The 17,031-nt window shown below is 50.7% G+C and overlaps 1 long non-coding RNA gene across 1 annotated transcript in view; it reads left to right on the top strand.

The window, feature by feature from the left end:
- The window catches only part of LOC122548286, a 14,849-nt gene extending 6,830 nt beyond the window's left edge, over window positions 1–8,019 (top strand). The window contains exon 3 of the long non-coding RNA XR_006311203.1: window positions 8,010–8,019. This is a non-coding gene — a long non-coding RNA (uncharacterized LOC122548286). The remainder of the gene's footprint in view (window positions 1–8,009) is intronic.
- The last annotated feature ends 9,012 nt before the right edge of the window (window positions 8,020–17,031 follow it).

Genomic DNA, 17,031 nt, shown 5'->3' with positions numbered 1-17,031 from the left:
GGGGGAGAGAGAGAAGCAGAGGGGGGAGAGAGAGAAGCAGAGGGGGGAGAGAGAGTGAGAAAATGGGGGGGTGGACAAGTGGGGGGAGCGGAATAGGGAGGAGATGAAGATACGACACAGAAGCAGAAATGTTCAATGAATATGAACCTTTTTGTGAAATCAATCCTTACCTTCCCACCTCAGCTACAACTCACACTGATCACAAAATTCAGAAACAGACGGAGTGTCACACTCATGCCAGGCTCTAACCATCACCAATAAAGGAGAATCTAACCACCACTGCCCCTGGACGTTCAATGGTGTTACCATCACTGAATCCCCCAAGGTCAACATCCTGGGGGTTACCATTGACCAGATACTCAGCTGGACCAGTCATACCAAAACTGCAGCAAGAGCAGGTCAGAGGCTGGCAATACTGCAGCGTGTAACTCCCCTCCTGACTCCCCCCAGAGCCTGTCCCACCATCTACAAGGCACAAGTCAGGAGGGTGAGGGAATACTCCCCACTTGCCTCTGGATGGGGGCAGCTCCAACAACACTCAAGAAGCTCGACACCATCTAGGGACAAAGCAGCCCCCGCTTGATTGGCCCCACACCCACAAACATCCCCTCCCTCCCTTACCCACCGACGCTCAGTAGCAGCAGTGTGTACCATCTACAAGATGCACTGCAGAAACTCACCAAAGATCCTCAGGCAGCACCTTCCAAACCCATGGCCACTTCCATCTAGAAGGACAAGGGGCAGCAGATACAGGGGAACACCACCCCCTGCAAGTTCCCCTCCGAGCCCCTCACCATCCTGACTTGGAAATATATCGCCGTTCCCTCAGTGTGGCTGTGTCAGAATCCTGGGATTCCCTCCCTCAGGGACATTGTGGGTCTACCCTCCAGCACACGGACTGCAGCGGGTCAAGAAGGCAGCTCACCCCCCACCTTCTTAAGGGGGGCAGCTAGGTACGGGGCAGGAAATGCCGGGCCCAGCCAGCGATGCCCAAGAATACCGAAAGGAAATGAAGAAGGAAGTTGCAGAGAGAGACAATGAACCTTACCGTGGTTTTCATAAGGACATACTCAGCGTCTTGGAGATGGCATGGGGCACAGAAGGACTTCATGTGCCATTCTGGTCTCCAGTAGAACACCATGATCAAGAGGCCACACGACAGGATGGTGGCGAGAGTGGAAAAGACAGCTCGCCACCAACTCCAGCAGTAACCATAAACCACCTGGAAACAGCAACACCAGGAAGGCCGCGTTAATTTGACAGCAAATCACTCCGATCCCAGATCCCAGCCCTCAAAGGCTAGCTCCCTCAACACTGTCACACTCCCAGGGCAGGGACAGCATGGAGGTGGATACAGAGTACAGCTCCCTCTACACTGTCCCCCCATCAAACACTCCCAGGACAGGGACAGTATGGGATTAGATACAGAGTAAAGCTCCCTCTACACTGTCCCCCATCAAACACTCCCAGGACAAGGACAGTATGGGATTAGATACAGAGTACAGCTCCCTCTACACTGTTCCCCCATCAAACACTCCCAGGACAGGGACAGTATGGGATTAGATACAGAGTACAGCTCCCTCTACACTGTCCCCCATCAAACACTCCCAGGACAGGGACAGCACGGGGGTGGATACTGAGTACAGCCGTCTCTACACTGTCCCCCTATCAAACACTCCCAGGACAAGGACAATATGGGATTAGATACAGAGTAAAGCTCCCTCTACACTGTCCCCCCATCAAACACTCCCAGGACAGGGACAGTATGGGATTAGATACAGAGTACAGCTCCCTCTACACTGTCCCCCATCAAACACTTCCAGGACAGGGACAGCACGGGGGTGGATACAGACTACAGCTCCCTCTACACTGTCCCCCCATCAAAAACTCCTAGGGCAGGGACAGCACGGGGTTAGGTACAGAGTAAAGCTCTCTCTACACTATCCCCAGAATCACACTCTCCCAGGACAGGGACAGCACGAGGTGAGATACAGAGTAAAGCTCCCTGTATACTGACACCATAAATTGCTCCCAGAACAGGGACAGTATGGGGTTAGATACAGAGTAATGCTTCCTCTGCACTGTCCCCTGTCAAACACTCCCAGGACAGGGACAGCACAAAGTTAGATACTGAGTAAAGCTTCCTCTACACCATCTCCACCATCAAACACTCCCAGGACAGGGACAGCACAGGGTTAGATACTGGGTAAAGCTCTCTCTACACTGTCCCCATCAAACATTCGAGGTCCAGGACAGCACGGGGTTAGATACAGAGTAATGCTTCCTCTATACTGTCCCCTGTCAAACACTCCCAGGACAGGGACAGCACAAAGTTAGATACCGTGTAAAGCTTCCTCTACACCATCTCCACCATCAAACACTCCAAGGGACAGGGACAGCACGGGGTGAGATGAAGTGTAAAGCTGCCTCTGCACTGTACCCCAGCACACCCTCCCAGGACAGAGACAGCATGGGGTGACATGAAGTGTAAAGCTGCCTCTGCACTGTACCCCAGCACACCCTCCCAGGACAGGGACAGCTCAGGGTTAGATACAGAGTAAAGCTCCCTCTACACCGTCACCCCTATCAAACACTCCCATGACAGGGACAGCAGGGGGTTAGGTACAGAGTAAAGCTCCCTCTTCACTGTCCCCCATCAAACATTCCAGGTCAGGGACAGCATGGGATTAGATACTGAGTAAAGCTCCCTCCACACTGTCCACCATTAAACACTCCCAGGATGGGGACAGCACCGGGTTAGGTACAGAGTAAAGCTCCCTCTACACTGTCCCGCCATCATACGCTCCCAGGACAGGGACAGTATGGGGTTAGATACAGAGTAACGCATCCCTCTACACTGTCCCCTGTCAAACACTCCCAGGACAGTGACAGCACGGATTTAGATACTGAGTAAAGCTCACTCTACACTGTCCCCCCATCAAACACTCCCAGGACAGTGACAGCACAGAGTTAGATACAGAGTAAAGCTCCCTTGACACTGTCCCCCATCAAACATTCCAGTCAGGGACAGCACGGGGTTAGATACTGAGTAAAGCTCCCTCCACACTGTCCACCATTAAACACTCCCAGGATGGGGACAGCACCGGGTTAGATACAGAGTAAAGCTCCCTCTGCACTGTCCTGCCATCAAACGCTCTCAGGACAAGGACAGTACGGGGTTAGATACAGAGTAAAACTCCTTCTACACTGTGTCCCCCATCACACTCTCCCAGGACAAGGACAGCATGGGGTTAGATACATCGAGTAGCATTCTCAGACCAGAATCTCCTGACCTAGAATGCCAGGCAATGTGACCCGCACTGAGGTTGGACTGGCAAAGATTGGGCACAGACTGTGTAGTGATCTCGGTGTAGATGGCGGGTGGTGGCTGGTGTCGCTAGCCTGGGACAGATAGTGGTCGGTGAAAGGCTGCCGTTACCATCTCGTTGCCTTCGCTGACATTGGCCATCCGGTAGTGGAGTGGGCTCTGAGACACCGCATCACCAGACGCCGGGCAGCTTGTGTCACCGGGTGTGTCATGGATGGCAAGCAGCTCCTCTAGGGTGTCCCGCGAACCCCTGGCATCACCCGCTGTCCCCTCGGGTAGGCCCTGGCCATTCCTCTTGCTCTTCGGCATGGGCGCGGCTTCACCTCACTCCCATCATCGCCTCATACCTTATTGTCACGCCATCTGGGAAAATAGAGCAGCTGGGTATACTTGGAAAATACAGCCATGTAAACACAACAAGCAATCCCAGGGGTCCCTCTGCCTGGAGTTGGCCGGTGTCTTAGCAGAGATCAGGGTCACCACAAAGGTAGGTGTGTCAGATCGAGGGGGGGCTTGAGGAGTCTGGGTCAGGGATCTCGGGTGTTTCCCAGAACAAGAGTCAATCTCTCGCTGGTGTCAGCAGACAAGGAAGGGGCAGGAGGAAAGTGTCCACCCCATCTCCTCGCTCTCTCCACATCCACACCCTCAGCCAGAGGGGAGCAGGGTCCAAATCCAGGGTTGGAGAATCGGGGACGGAGCCATTTCTGAGTGAGACTGCTGCATTGTTCGACTGACCTGCCTCAGGGAGCTGTGGAGGCAGAGCCGCTGGAGACATTCCCAATAGAGCTCAAAGGATTTCTCCAAAGATGGGCTTATCTCTCAGCGCTGACCCTCCGACAGGGCGGCGCTCCCTCAGCGCTGACCCCCCGACAGTGCGGTGCTCCCTCAGCGCTGACCCCCCGACAGTGCGGTGCTCCTTCAGCACTGACCCTCAGACAGTGCGGCGGTCCCTCAGTGCTGACCTTCCAACAGTGCCCACTCCCTCAGCGTTGACCATCCGACAGTGCCCACTCCCTCAGCACTAATCCTCAGACAGTGCCTGCATCTCCGCACTGACCCTCCGACAGTGCGGCACTCCCTCAGCACTGATCCTCCAACAGTGCGGCACTCCCTCAGCACTGACCCTCAGACAGTGCGGCAGTCCCTCAGCATTGATCCTACGACAGTGCGGCGCTCCCTCAGCACTGATCCTACGACAGTGCGGCGCTCCCTCAGCGCTGACCCCCCGACAGTGCGGTGCTCGTTCAGCACTGACCCCCCGACAGTGCGGTGCTCCCTCAGCGCTGACCCCCCGACAGTGCGGTGCTCCCTCAGTGCTGACCCCCCGACAGTGCGGTGCTCCCTCAGCGCTGACCCCCTGACAGTGCGGTGCTCCCTCAGCACTGACCCCCCGACAGTGCGGTGCTCGTTCAGCGCTGACCCCCCGACAGTGCGGTGCTCCCTCAGCGCTGACCCCCCGACAGTGCGGTGCTCCCTCAGTGCTGACCCCCCGACAGTGCGGTGCTCCCTCAGCGCTGACCCCCTGACAGTGCGGTGCTCCCTCAGCACTGACCCCCCGACAGTGCGGTGCGCCCTCAGCGCTGACCCCCCGACAGTGCGGTGCTCCCTCAGTGCTGGCCCCCCGACAGTGCGGTGCTCCCTCAGTGCTGACCCCCCGACAGTGCGGTGCTCCCTCAGCGCTGACCCCCCGACAGTGTGGTGCTCCCTCAGCGCTGACCCTCAGACAGTGCGGTGCTCCTTCAGCACTGACCCTCAGACAGTGCGGCACTCCCTCAGCACTGATCCTCCAACAGTGCGGCACTCCCTTAGCACTGACCCTCAGACAGTGCAGCAGTCCCTCAGCATTGATCCTACGACAGTGCGGCGCTCCCTCAGCACTGATCCTACGACAGTGCGGCACTCCGTCAGCGCTGACCCTCCGACAGTGCGGTGCTCCTTTAGCACTGACCCTCAGACAGTGCTGTGCTCCCTCAGCGCTAACCTTCCAAAAGTGCCCACTCTCTCTGCACTGACCCTCCGACAGTGCCCACTCCCTTAGCACTGACCCTCCGACAGCGCCTGCTCCCTCAGCACTGCAGCGGGAGGTTCCGGTCAGATTTGTCTCGTGAAATCTCCGCAGTGGGAATCGAACCTACAACCGTCTGACTCAGTGTCCAGAGTGCTACCCGTTCAGCCTTGGCCACTGACCTGCACGAAGAAAGGAGGGGAGGAAACTGCAAAGGGGTTTCTTGTACAGCAATACCAGGAGCAGGCTCTTACCACATTCAGCCTCAGCAGCCGCGGAGGTCACTGAAGGAGTGAGTCAGGTTGTGATGGGTTAGCCTGCAGGGAGCCATGGATGTGCTCCTCAGATAGACTCAGTTTCCATCCTTCCTGATATCCACTGGCACCTCTTTAGCTTTGCTTCCACAGCTGGGAGACTCTCTCTTCCAAGGTACAGACGGAACTCTGTGCCAACACTCCAAATCCACAAGCAACAGAAGAACTATTAACAACGAAATGAATACAAAGCAACATCAATCTGTCCCCATGAGATTTTCAGTTGAGCACTTCCCTTTGTGTCTGTGATTCCTGAAGAAGGGTCACTGGACCTGAAACAATCATTCTGCTTTCTCTCTCCCTCTCCCTCTCCCTGCAGGATCGGACAGACCTGCTGAGTATTTTCCTGGCAATTGTTGCCTCTGAAAACAACCAAGTTTTCCAATCTCTCCTTGTAGTTAATACCCTCCAAAACCAGGCAACAAAACTGTTCCCGCACCTTCTCTAAAGCTTCCAAATCCTTCAGGTAATGTGGCGACCAGAACTGGACACAATATTCCAAAGTGGCCTCACTAACCTCCTATCCAGCTGAAACATAACTTGCTAATGTTATACTCTCTGTCCCGACCAATGAAGGCAAAGATGCTCACACACACTGACTGTACTTCCAAAGTACTTTATTGGCTGTAAAGCATTTTGGATCTTTCTGTGGCCATAACAGTTACTATATAAATGCAATTTAATTTTAATAACTCAATAGTTACTCATAGAAATCTAATGTTATATCACTGGGATGCTTTTTTGCCATTATTATGGCAATAATGTTTTTTTCAAATTTAAAAAAAAGTTATGATATTTCAGCTACTTTAATCCCATGTGTATCACTGATGATTTGTATTTACTCTGTGGAAATTTTAATTGAGTAGAAGATTTTACTGCATTTTACTTTCTGATTTGCTGTTTGAGAATACTTCAGTGTAATTGGCTGCCAACTCCCTGCGGTGATATCACTGTTACTGTATGCCTAGTGTTTGTCTTGATCTTGCACATATCAAGAAAGGGAAACTTCATGCCTCAGAGATCACTAGATAGCAGAAAATCCCTTTAATACTTCAAAGTACTCTTTTGGTATGATCCTAGATATTGAATATTGTTAGATATTATTACTGGAGCGAATCATAGATTTACATTTAAATAGTTCCCATTTCTGTCTTTGTTCACTCCTTTCCTCAGCAATATTTTGTGTTTGATTTTGTCTACTTTCTGTGGTTTTATTTACCCTAATGAAGAAGAGCATATCTTCTCAACATCACAACTATTGATCTCACCCTGCTTGGCTGTTGTATGGAACCCCCTACGTGTTAACCCCTTAAAGCCAAATACATAACAATATTGTCAAATTTGATGGAATTTTAATGCATTTACTTTAGGGGAAATTTGGCATGTTAATATGCTGCAGTTTTTCTTATCTGCGATGTTTTGTGTTATGTTGCTGAAAATATTACTGATGAAATACTTAGCAGTTGTAGTAAAATCATGCGTATACTTAGGATGAAGAAGATTATGAGTACCACATATGCTTGGTCCAGTTCTTGTTGGATTCATTTGGATATCAAAGTTGAAACTTTATTGCTGGAACAGCACAGCAGGTCAGGCAGCATCCAGGGAACAGGAGATTCGACGTTTCGGGCACAGGCCCTTCTTCAGGAATGAGCAGAGAGTGTTCAGCAGGAGAAGATAAAAGGTAGGGAGGAGGGACTTGGAGGAGGGGCGTTGGAAATGTGATAGGTGGAAAGAGGTCAAGGTGAGGGTGATAGGTCGGAGTAGGGTGGAGGCGGAGAGGTCAAGAAGAAGACATTTCCAACTCCCCTCCTCCAAGTCCCTCCTCCCTACCTTTTATCTTCTCCTGCTGAACACTCTCTGCTCATTCCTGAAGAAGGGCCTGTGCCCGAAACGTCGAATCTCCTGTTCCCTGGATGCTGCCTGACCTGCTGTGCTGTTCCAGCAATAAAGTTTCAACTTTGATCTCCAGCATCTGCAGACCTCACTTTCTCCTTCTGAGACACAATCTCCTCCATACAAAGCCATGCTGCCTGTCGCTAACAAACCCATCTTTTTCCAAACATTGTTCTCTTAATGTCCTTTAGGTATGGAAATCTGCTATTCTCACCTGGTCTAGCCTCCATGACAATAGGGTAGACCCTCATCGAATCCCTAGCGTGTGGAAGCAGGCCATTCAGCACATACCATCCCTTCCTATGAGTATCCCTTACAAACCCAGGCCCCACTCTATCCATGTATTTCCCATGGCAACCCACCTACCCTGAACACTATGGGGCAATTTCCCATGGCCAACCCACCCTAACCTGTACATCTTTGGACTGTGGGAAGAAACCGGAGCATCCGGAGGAAACCTACGCAGACACGGGGAGAATATGCAAACTTCCCACAGACAGTCGCCCAAGGATGGAATCGAACCTGGGTCCCCTGGCAGTGTGAGGCAGCAGTGCCAACCACTGAGCCACCGTGCTGCCCTGAATTTACTTAGGAAGCAATTCAAGTTGCCACCACTCCTTCTGAAGGGCAATTAGAGTCACCCAACATGGAAACAGACCCTTCGGCCCTACCAGTCTGTGCTGACCATAGTCCCACCTGCCTGCTCCTGGCACATACCCCTCCAAACCCTTTCCTATTGATGTCCTTATCCAAATGTCTTTTAAATATTGTAACTACTCATATCCACCACTTCCTCAGGGAGTTCATTCCACACATGGACCATACTCTGCGTAAAAAAAATTGCCCCCCCCCGCGTCTTTTTGAAGCCTTAAAAACTGGGGGTGGGAAACCAATGGAAGGGAATGGAACTTCACCAGCTCCCTCCCCCTCCACTCTCTTGCAGGCTTCATTCAGCCGCAAGGTGAAAGTTACCACCACCAGGAAACCTCCCAATATTCCCACGGACAGAGGCGAGGCAGCAACGTCACCCCCTGGGTTACCATGACGTGTGATGGAAAGGGAAGAGAAGGAAGAATGTGAGACAGAGGCATTGCTGGTGATGCATGGCCAGCCATTTACCTTCTCAGCCTTGGGTTGTGACCGGACAGTCTGATTGTCAGTGTTCCTTCATTGGCTGGGCAATGGACAAGGGAGGAGACTTGTATTCAGAAGCAGTGAAGTCACAATATCCCATTGTGGTCCAGGGGGGCTAGAACCGCAACTGTTGACGACAGAATCAGCTGGGACCACAGCAACAAAGTTAGCGAGGGTTCTCTAAAGTTCACCAATTCTGACACACGCTCTGCACTCGGATCATAGTCCATTCCAAACACATTGTCATAACACAGGCTCAGCCAGCCCATCTCCTGTAATTAACTCCACAAGGCAGTACCGCTGCTAAGTAAGTCGCTAACCAGGGCTAGGAACATCCTCAGGACTGCAAGGCTTGAGTTTTGTTTTTGAAAAACATCCATTTATGGGATGTGGGTGTCACTGGCTCGACCAGCAGTCATTGCCCATCCTTCATCCCTCCAGGAGGTGGCGACGGTGAGCCACCTTCCTGACCTGCTGAGGTCCCTGTTGTGGTGGAGGGAAGGAGTTGCAGGATTTTGATTGGAGGATATCTCCAGGCCAGGATGGTGAGTGGCTTGGAAGGAGACTTGCCGATGACAGAGCTCCTATAAATGGGACAGGCTCTGGGTTTGAAAGGTGCCGTTGGTAAGTTGCTGCAGTGCATCTTATCGATATCACAGATCTCTGCCATTGAGCATCAGTGAAGGACGTTTGTGTCAAACACAGTTGATGTGGTGACAATCAAGCGGGGGCTGCTTTCTACCAGCTGGTGTCGAGCCTCTCGAATGTTGTTGGAGCTGCTCTCCATCCAGGGCAAGTAGGGAGTCACACTCCTGACTTGAATTTATTGTCCCGTGTACCGAGGCACAGTGAAAAGCTTTGTCTTGCGAGCAATACAGGCAGATCACAGAGTTAAGTCGCACAGATAGTAAATAATAGGGAAACCGCATCAAAAACAAAAACACAGGTACAGGCGAATATTAAGAGTTCGTGAGTCCATTCAGTATTCTGACAACAGTCGGGTAGAAACTGTTTTGAAACCGGCTGGTGTATATTCAGACTTCTGTACCTTCTCCCTGATGGTAGAGGTTGTAGGAAAACGTTGCCAGGGTGGGATGGATCTTTGAGAATGCTGGCAGCCTTTCCTTGACAGCGGGCCTTGTAGATGGACTCTATAGATGGGAGGTTGGCCTTTGTGATTGTCCGGGCCGAGTTCACCGTTCTCTGTAACTGTCTCCGAACTTGAATGGTGCAGTTGCCATGCCAGGTAGTGATACATCCAGACAGAATGTTCTCGATGGCGCACTTATAAAGTTGGCAAGGGTATTCGCTATCATGCCAAATTTCCTTCAGCTGCCTGAGGAAGAGGAGACGTTGTTGGGCCTTTGTAACCAGTGCATCCACACGAAGAGTCCAAGAAAGCTTGTTGTGAGTGACCATTCCCAGGAGCTTGACACTCTCCACTTGTTCCATCTTTGTGCTGTTAATGTGTAGGGGGGCATGAGTAACATCCCACCGAAAGTCAATAATGAGTTCCTTGATTTTGCCAGCATTGAGAGCTAGGTTGTTCTCAGTGCACCATTTTTCCAGGTCTTCCACCTCCCGTCTGTAGTCTGTTTTTTGCCATCTGAGATTCGACCAACTATGGTGGTGTCATCAGCGAACTTGTAAATGCCATTAGTCTGGTATTTGGCGATGCAGTCATGGGCATACAGTGAGTACAGTGTGGGGGCTGAGTACGCATCCTTGGGGGGCTCCAGTGTTGAGTGTTGGTGAGGATGAAATATTGTCCCCAATCTTCACTGACTGTGGCCTGTGGGTCAGGAAACTGAGGATCCAGTTGCAGAGAGCGGGGCTTAGTCCAAGATCACTAAGTTTAGTAATCAGTCTCGAGGGGAAAATAGTGTTGATGGCTGAACTGTCGTCAATGAGTAGGATTCTTACATCGCTGTTCTTGGTGTCAAGACGTTCTAGGCAGGAGTGAAGGGCAAGTGATACAGCACCTGACGTGGATCTGTTAGTCCGATAGGCAAATTGGAGTCGGTCAAGAGTAGTGGGAGGCTGGAGTTGATTAATGTCATGACCAGCCTTTCAAAGCACTTCATGACCACCGAAGTTAGGGCCACTGGGCGGTAGTCATTGGCCCCCTTAAAACAGGTATGGACTGGGCCTACTGCAGGGAGAGGTTGAAGATATCCGAGAAGACCTCTGCCAGTTGATCTGTGCATGCTCTGAGTGCATGGCCTGGTCTTGTGCCTTGTAGATGGTGGCAGAGGGAGAGAGAAGAGAACAGAGGGAGAGAGAAGAGAACAGAGGGAGAGAGAAGAGAACAGAGGGAGAGAGAAGAGAACAGAGGGAGAGAGAAGAGAACAGAGGGAGAGAGAAGAGAACAGAGGGAGAGAGAAGAGAACAGAGGGAGAGAGAAGAGAACAGAGGGAGAGAGAAGAGAACAGAGGGAGAGAGAAGAGAACAGAGGGAGAGAGAAGAGAACAGAGGGAGAGAGAAGAGAACAGAGGGAGAGAGAAGAGAACAGAGGGAGAGAGAAGAGAACAGAGGGAGAGAGAAGAGAACAGAGGGAGAGAGAAGAGAACAGAGGGAGAGAGAAGAGAACAGAGGGAGAGAGAAGAGAACAGAGGGAGAGAGAAGAGAACAGAGGGAGAGAGAAGAGAACAGAGGGAGAGAGAAGAGAACAGAGGGAGAGAGAAGAGAACAGAGGGAGAGAGAAGAGAACAGAGGGAGAGAGAAGAGAACAGAGGGAGAGAGAAGAGAACAGAGGGAGAGAGAAGAGAACAGAGGGAGAGAGAAGAGAACAGAGGGAGAGAGAAGAGAACAGAGGGAGAGAGAAGAGAACAGAGGGAGAGAGAAGAGAACAGAGGGAGAGAGAAGAGAACAGAGGGAGAGAGAAGAGAACAGAGGGAGAGAGAAGAGAACAGAGGGAGAGAGAAGAGAACAGAGGGAGAGAGAAGAGAACAGAGGGAGAGAGAAGAGAACAGAGGGAGAGAGAAGAGAACAGAGGGAGAGAGAAGAGAACAGAGGGAGAGAGAAGAGAACAGAGGGAGAGAGAAGAGAACAGAGGGAGAGAGAAGAGAACAGAGGGAGAGAGAAGAGAACAGAGGGAGAGAGAAGAGAACAGAGGGAGAGAGAAGAGAACAGAGGGAGAGAGAAGAGAACAGAGGGAGAGAGAAGAGAACAGAGGGAGAGAGAAGAGAACAGAGGGAGAGAGAAGAGAACAGAGGGAGAGAGAAGAGAACAGAGGGAGAGAGAAGAGAACAGAGGGAGAGAGAAGAGAACAGAGGGAGAGAGAAGAGAACAGAGGGAGAGAGAAGAGAACAGAGGGAGAGAGAAGAGAACAGAGGGAGAGAGAAGAGAACAGAGGGAGAGAGAAGAGAACAGAGGGAGAGAGAAGAGAACAGAGGGAGAGAGAAGAGAACAGAGGGAGAGAGAAGAGAACAGAGGGAGAGAGAAGAGAACAGAGGGAGAGAGAAGAGAACAGAGGGAGAGAGAAGAGAACAGAGGGAGAGAGAAGAGAACAGAGGGAGAGAGAAGAGAACAGAGGGAGAGAGAAGAGAACAGAGGGAGAGAGAAGAGAACAGAGGGAGAGAGAAGAGAACAGAGGGAGAGAGAAGAGAACAGAGGGAGAGAGAAGAGAACAGAGGGAGAGAGAAGAGAACAGAGGGAGAGAGAAGAGAACAGAGGGAGAGAGAAGAGAACAGAGGGAGAGAGAAGAGAACAGAGGGAGAGAGAAGAGAACAGAGGGAGAGAGAAGAGAACAGAGGGAGAGAGAAGAGAACAGAGGGAGAGAGAAGAGAACAGAGGGAGAGAGAAGAGAACAGAGGGAGAGAGAAGAGAACAGAGGGAGAGAGAAGAGAACAGAGGGAGAGAGAAGAGAACAGAGGGAGAGAGAAGAGAACAGAGGGAGAGAGAAGAGAACAGAGGGAGAGAGAAGAGAACAGAGGGAGAGAGAAGAGAACAGAGGGAGAGAGAAGAGAACAGAGGGAGAGAGAAGAGAACAGAGGGAGAGAGAAGAGAACAGAGGGAGAGAGAAGAGAACAGAGGGAGAGAGAAGAGAACAGAGGGAGAGAGAAGAGAACAGAGGGAGAGAGAAGAGAACAGAGGGAGAGAGAAGAGAACAGAGGGAGAGAGAAGAGAACAGAGGGAGAGAGAAGAGAACAGAGGGAGAGAGAAGAGAACAGAGGGAGAGAGAAGAGAACAGAGGGAGAGAGAAGAGAACAGAGGGAGAGAGAAGAGAACAGAGGGAGAGAGAAGAGAACAGAGGGAGAGAGAAGAGAACAGAGGGAGAGAGAAGAGAACAGAGGGAGAGAGAAGAGAACAGAGGGAGAGAGAAGAGAACAGAGGGAGAGAGAAGAGAACAGAGGGAGAGAGAAGAGAACAGAGGGAGAGAGAAGAGAACAGAGGGAGAGAGAAGAGAACAGAGGGAGAGAGAAGAGAACAGAGGGAGAGAGAAGAGAACAGAGGGAGAGAGAAGAGAACAGAGGGAGAGAGAAGAGAACAGAGGGAGAGAGAAGAGAACAGAGGGAGAGAGAAGAGAACAGAGGGAGAGAGAAGAGAACAGAGGGAGAGAGAAGAGAACAGAGGGAGAGAGAAGAGAACAGAGGGAGAGAGAAGAGAACAGAGGGAGAGAGAAGAGAACAGAGGGAGAGAGAAGAGAACAGAGGGAGAGAGAAGAGAACAGAGGGAGAGAGAAGAGAACAGAGGGAGAGAGAAGAGAACAGAGGGAGAGAGAAGAGAACAGAGGGAGAGAGAAGAGAACAGAGGGAGAGAGAAGAGAACAGAGGGAGAGAGAAGAGAACAGAGGGAGAGAGAAGAGAACAGAGGGAGAGAGAAGAGAACAGAGGGAGAGAGAAGAGAACAGAGGGAGAGAGAAGAGAACAGAGGGAGAGAGAAGAGAACAGAGGGAGAGAGAAGAGAACAGAGGGAGAGAGAAGAGAACAGAGGGAGAGAGAAGAGAACAGAGGGAGAGAGAAGAGAACAGAGGGAGAGAGAAGAGAACAGAGGGAGAGAGAAGAGAACAGAGGGAGAGAGAAGAGAACAGAGGGAGAGAGAAGAGAACAGAGGGAGAGAGAAGAGAACAGAGGGAGAGAGAAGAGAACAGAGGGAGAGAGAAGAGAACAGAGGGAGAGAGAAGAGAACAGAGGGAGAGAGAAGAGAACAGAGGGAGAGAGAAGAGAACAGAGGGAGAGAGAAGAGAACAGAGGGAGAGAGAAGAGAACAGAGGGAGAGAGAAGAGAACAGAGGGAGAGAGAAGAGAACAGAGGGAGAGAGAAGAGAACAGAGGGAGAGAGAAGAGAACAGAGGGAGAGAGAAGAGAACAGAGGGAGAGAGAAGAGAACAGAGGGAGAGAGAAGAGAACAGAGGGAGAGAGAAGAGAACAGAGGGAGAGAGAAGAGAACAGAGGGAGAGAGAAGAGAACAGAGGGAGAGAGAAGAGAACAGAGGGAGAGAGAAGAGAACAGAGGGAGAGAGAAGAGAACAGAGGGAGAGAGAAGAGAACAGAGGGAGAGAGAAGAGAACAGAGGGAGAGAGAAGAGAACAGAGGGAGAGAGAAGAGAACAGAGGGAGAGAGAAGAGAACAGAGGGAGAGAGAAGAGAACAGAGGGAGAGAGAAGAGAACAGAGGGAGAGAGAAGAGAACAGAGGGAGAGAGAAGAGAACAGAGGGAGAGAGAAGAGAACAGAGGGAGAGAGAAGAGAACAGAGGGAGAGAGAAGAGAACAGAGGGAGAGAGAAGAGAACAGAGGGAGAGAGAAGAGAACAGAGGGAGAGAGAAGAGAACAGAGGGAGAGAGAAGAGAACAGAGGGAGAGAGAAGAGAACAGAGGGAGAGAGAAGAGAACAGAGGGAGAGAGAAGAGAACAGAGGGAGAGAGAAGAGAACAGAGGGAGAGAGAAGAGAACAGAGGGAGAGAGAAGAGAACAGAGGGAGAGAGAAGAGAACAGAGGGAGAGAGAAGAGAACAGAGGGAGAGAGAAGAGAACAGAGGGAGAGAGAAGAGAACAGAGGGAGAGAGAAGAGAACAGAGGGAGAGAGAAGAGAACAGAGGGAGAGAGAAGAGAACAGAGGGAGAGAGAAGAGAACAGAGGGAGAGAGAAGAGAACAGAGGGAGAGAGAAGAGAACAGAGGGAGAGAGAAGAGAACAGAGGGAGAGAGAAGAGAACAGAGGGAGAGAGAAGAGAACAGAGGGAGAGAGAAGAGAACAGAGGGAGAGAGAAGAGAACAGAGGGAGAGAGAAGAGAACAGAGGGAGAGAGAAGAGAACAGAGGGAGAGAGAAGAGAACAGAGGGAGAGAGAAGAGAACAGAGGGAGAGAGAAGAGAACAGAGGGAGAGAGAAGAGAACAGAGGGAGAGAGAAGAGAACAGAGGGAGAGAGAAGAGAACAGAGGGAGAGAGAAGAGAACAGAGGGAGAGAGAAGAGAACAGAGGGAGAGAGAAGAGAACAGAGGGAGAGAGAAGAGAACAGAGGGAGAGAGAAGAGAACAGAGGGAGAGAGAAGAGAACAGAGGGAGAGAGAAGAGAACAGAGGGAGAGAGAAGAGAACAGAGGGAGAGAGAAGAGAACAGAGGGAGAGAGAAGAGAACAGAGGGAGAGAGAAGAGAACAGAGGGAGAGAGAAGAGAACAGAGGGAGAGAGAAGAGAACAGAGGGAGAGAGAAGAGAACAGAGGGAGAGAGAAGAGAACAGAGGGAGAGAGAAGAGAACAGAGGGAGAGAGAAGAGAACAGAGGGAGAGAGAAGAGAACAGAGGGAGAGAGAAGAGAACAGAGGGAGAGAGAAGAGAACAGAGGGAGAGAGAAGAGAACAGAGGGAGAGAGAAGAGAACAGAGGGAGAGAGAAGAGAACAGAGGGAGAGAGAAGAGAACAGAGGGAGAGAGAAGAGAACAGAGGGAGAGAGAAGAGAACAGAGGGAGAGAGAAGAGAACAGAGGGAGAGAGAAGAGAACAGAGGGAGAGAGAAGAGAACAGAGGGAGAGAGAAGAGAACAGAGGGAGAGAGAAGAGAACAGAGGGAGAGAGAAGAGAACAGAGGGAGAGAGAAGAGAACAGAGGGAGAGAGAAGAGAACAGAGGGAGAGAGAAGAGAACAGAGGGAGAGAGAAGAGAACAGAGGGAGAGAGAAGAGAACAGAGGGAGAGAGAAGAGAACAGAGGGAGAGAGAAGAGAACAGAGGGAGAGAGAAGAGAACAGAGGGAGAGAGAAGAGAACAGAGGGAGAGAGAAGAGAACAGAGGGAGAGAGAAGAGAACAGAGGGAGAGAGAAGAGAACAGAGGGAGAGAGAAGAGAACAGAGGGAGAGAGAAGAGAACAGAGGGAGAGAGAAGAGAACAGAGGGAGAGAGAAGAGAACAGAGGGAGAGAGAAGAGAACAGAGGGAGAGAGAAGAGAACAGAGGGAGAGAGAAGAGAACAGAGGGAGAGAGAAGAGAACAGAGGGAGAGAGAAGAGAACAGAGGGAGAGAGAAGAGAACAGAGGGAGAGAGAAGAGAACAGAGGGAGAGAGAAGAGAACAGAGGGAGAGAGAAGAGAACAGAGGGAGAGAGAAGAGAACAGAGGGAGAGAGAAGAGAACAGAGGGAGAGAGAAGAGAACAGAGGGAGAGAGAAGAGAACAGAGGGAGAGAGAAGAGAACAGAGGGAGAGAGAAGAGAACTGAAAGGGAGAGAGAAGAACAGAGGGAGAGAGAAGAGAACAGAGGGAGAGAGAAGAGAACAGAGGGAGAGAGAAGAGAACAGAGGGAGAGAGAAGAGAACAGAGGGAGAGCGAGAGAGAGCGAGAAATGGAAACAGCCTGTGTTTAAAATACCCAGTGCCTTTCCCTCAGAATTTGAAACAAGCAACATTATCTTATAATCTTGGTTGTCCCGAATTGTGGAAGATGTCAGTTCAATGAACAGTACTAATCAGCTGTGCATTTTCTAAGGGCTTGTTCGGCCGCACTGGAGCAGTCCCAAATATAGGTCAACTCGACACTCATATGAGAAACATGCAAGCAATATGGGAAGCGAGTTGAAACCAGTCTTTTTTTAAAAAAAGGATCAAGAATGAGAGCAAGTATGCTTTATTGCCTTTTCAAAACATTCGAACACAGAATAAACTTGAAGGTAATTTTCTTAATCTTCAAACAGTGCTCCGAAAATCTTTGTGGTTTCAGATTAATTCACCTTCACTGACATCTAAAAGCATTCAATTGTCTTGGAATACTTGATTGACAGACACCGAAGCTCAGGTATCAGAGACATCACTTAGTGGAAGTTGACTAGTAAAATTGGATCTCTCCTATTGCATACAAAGGTTACACAGACTGGAATTCATGGCATAAAGTACAGGAGCAAAACAGGTTTTGGAGTGCAAGACTGCAAAAATGGAATTGGGAAA

The sequence above is a fragment of the Chiloscyllium plagiosum genome, unplaced genomic scaffold, assembly GCF_004010195.1.
Source record: "Chiloscyllium plagiosum isolate BGI_BamShark_2017 unplaced genomic scaffold, ASM401019v2 scaf_3749, whole genome shotgun sequence".
Lineage (NCBI taxonomy): Eukaryota > Metazoa > Chordata > Chondrichthyes > Orectolobiformes > Hemiscylliidae > Chiloscyllium > Chiloscyllium plagiosum.
The sequence above is the reverse complement of the archived record's forward strand: the minus strand, read 5'-3'. Positions and strand labels throughout refer to the sequence as shown.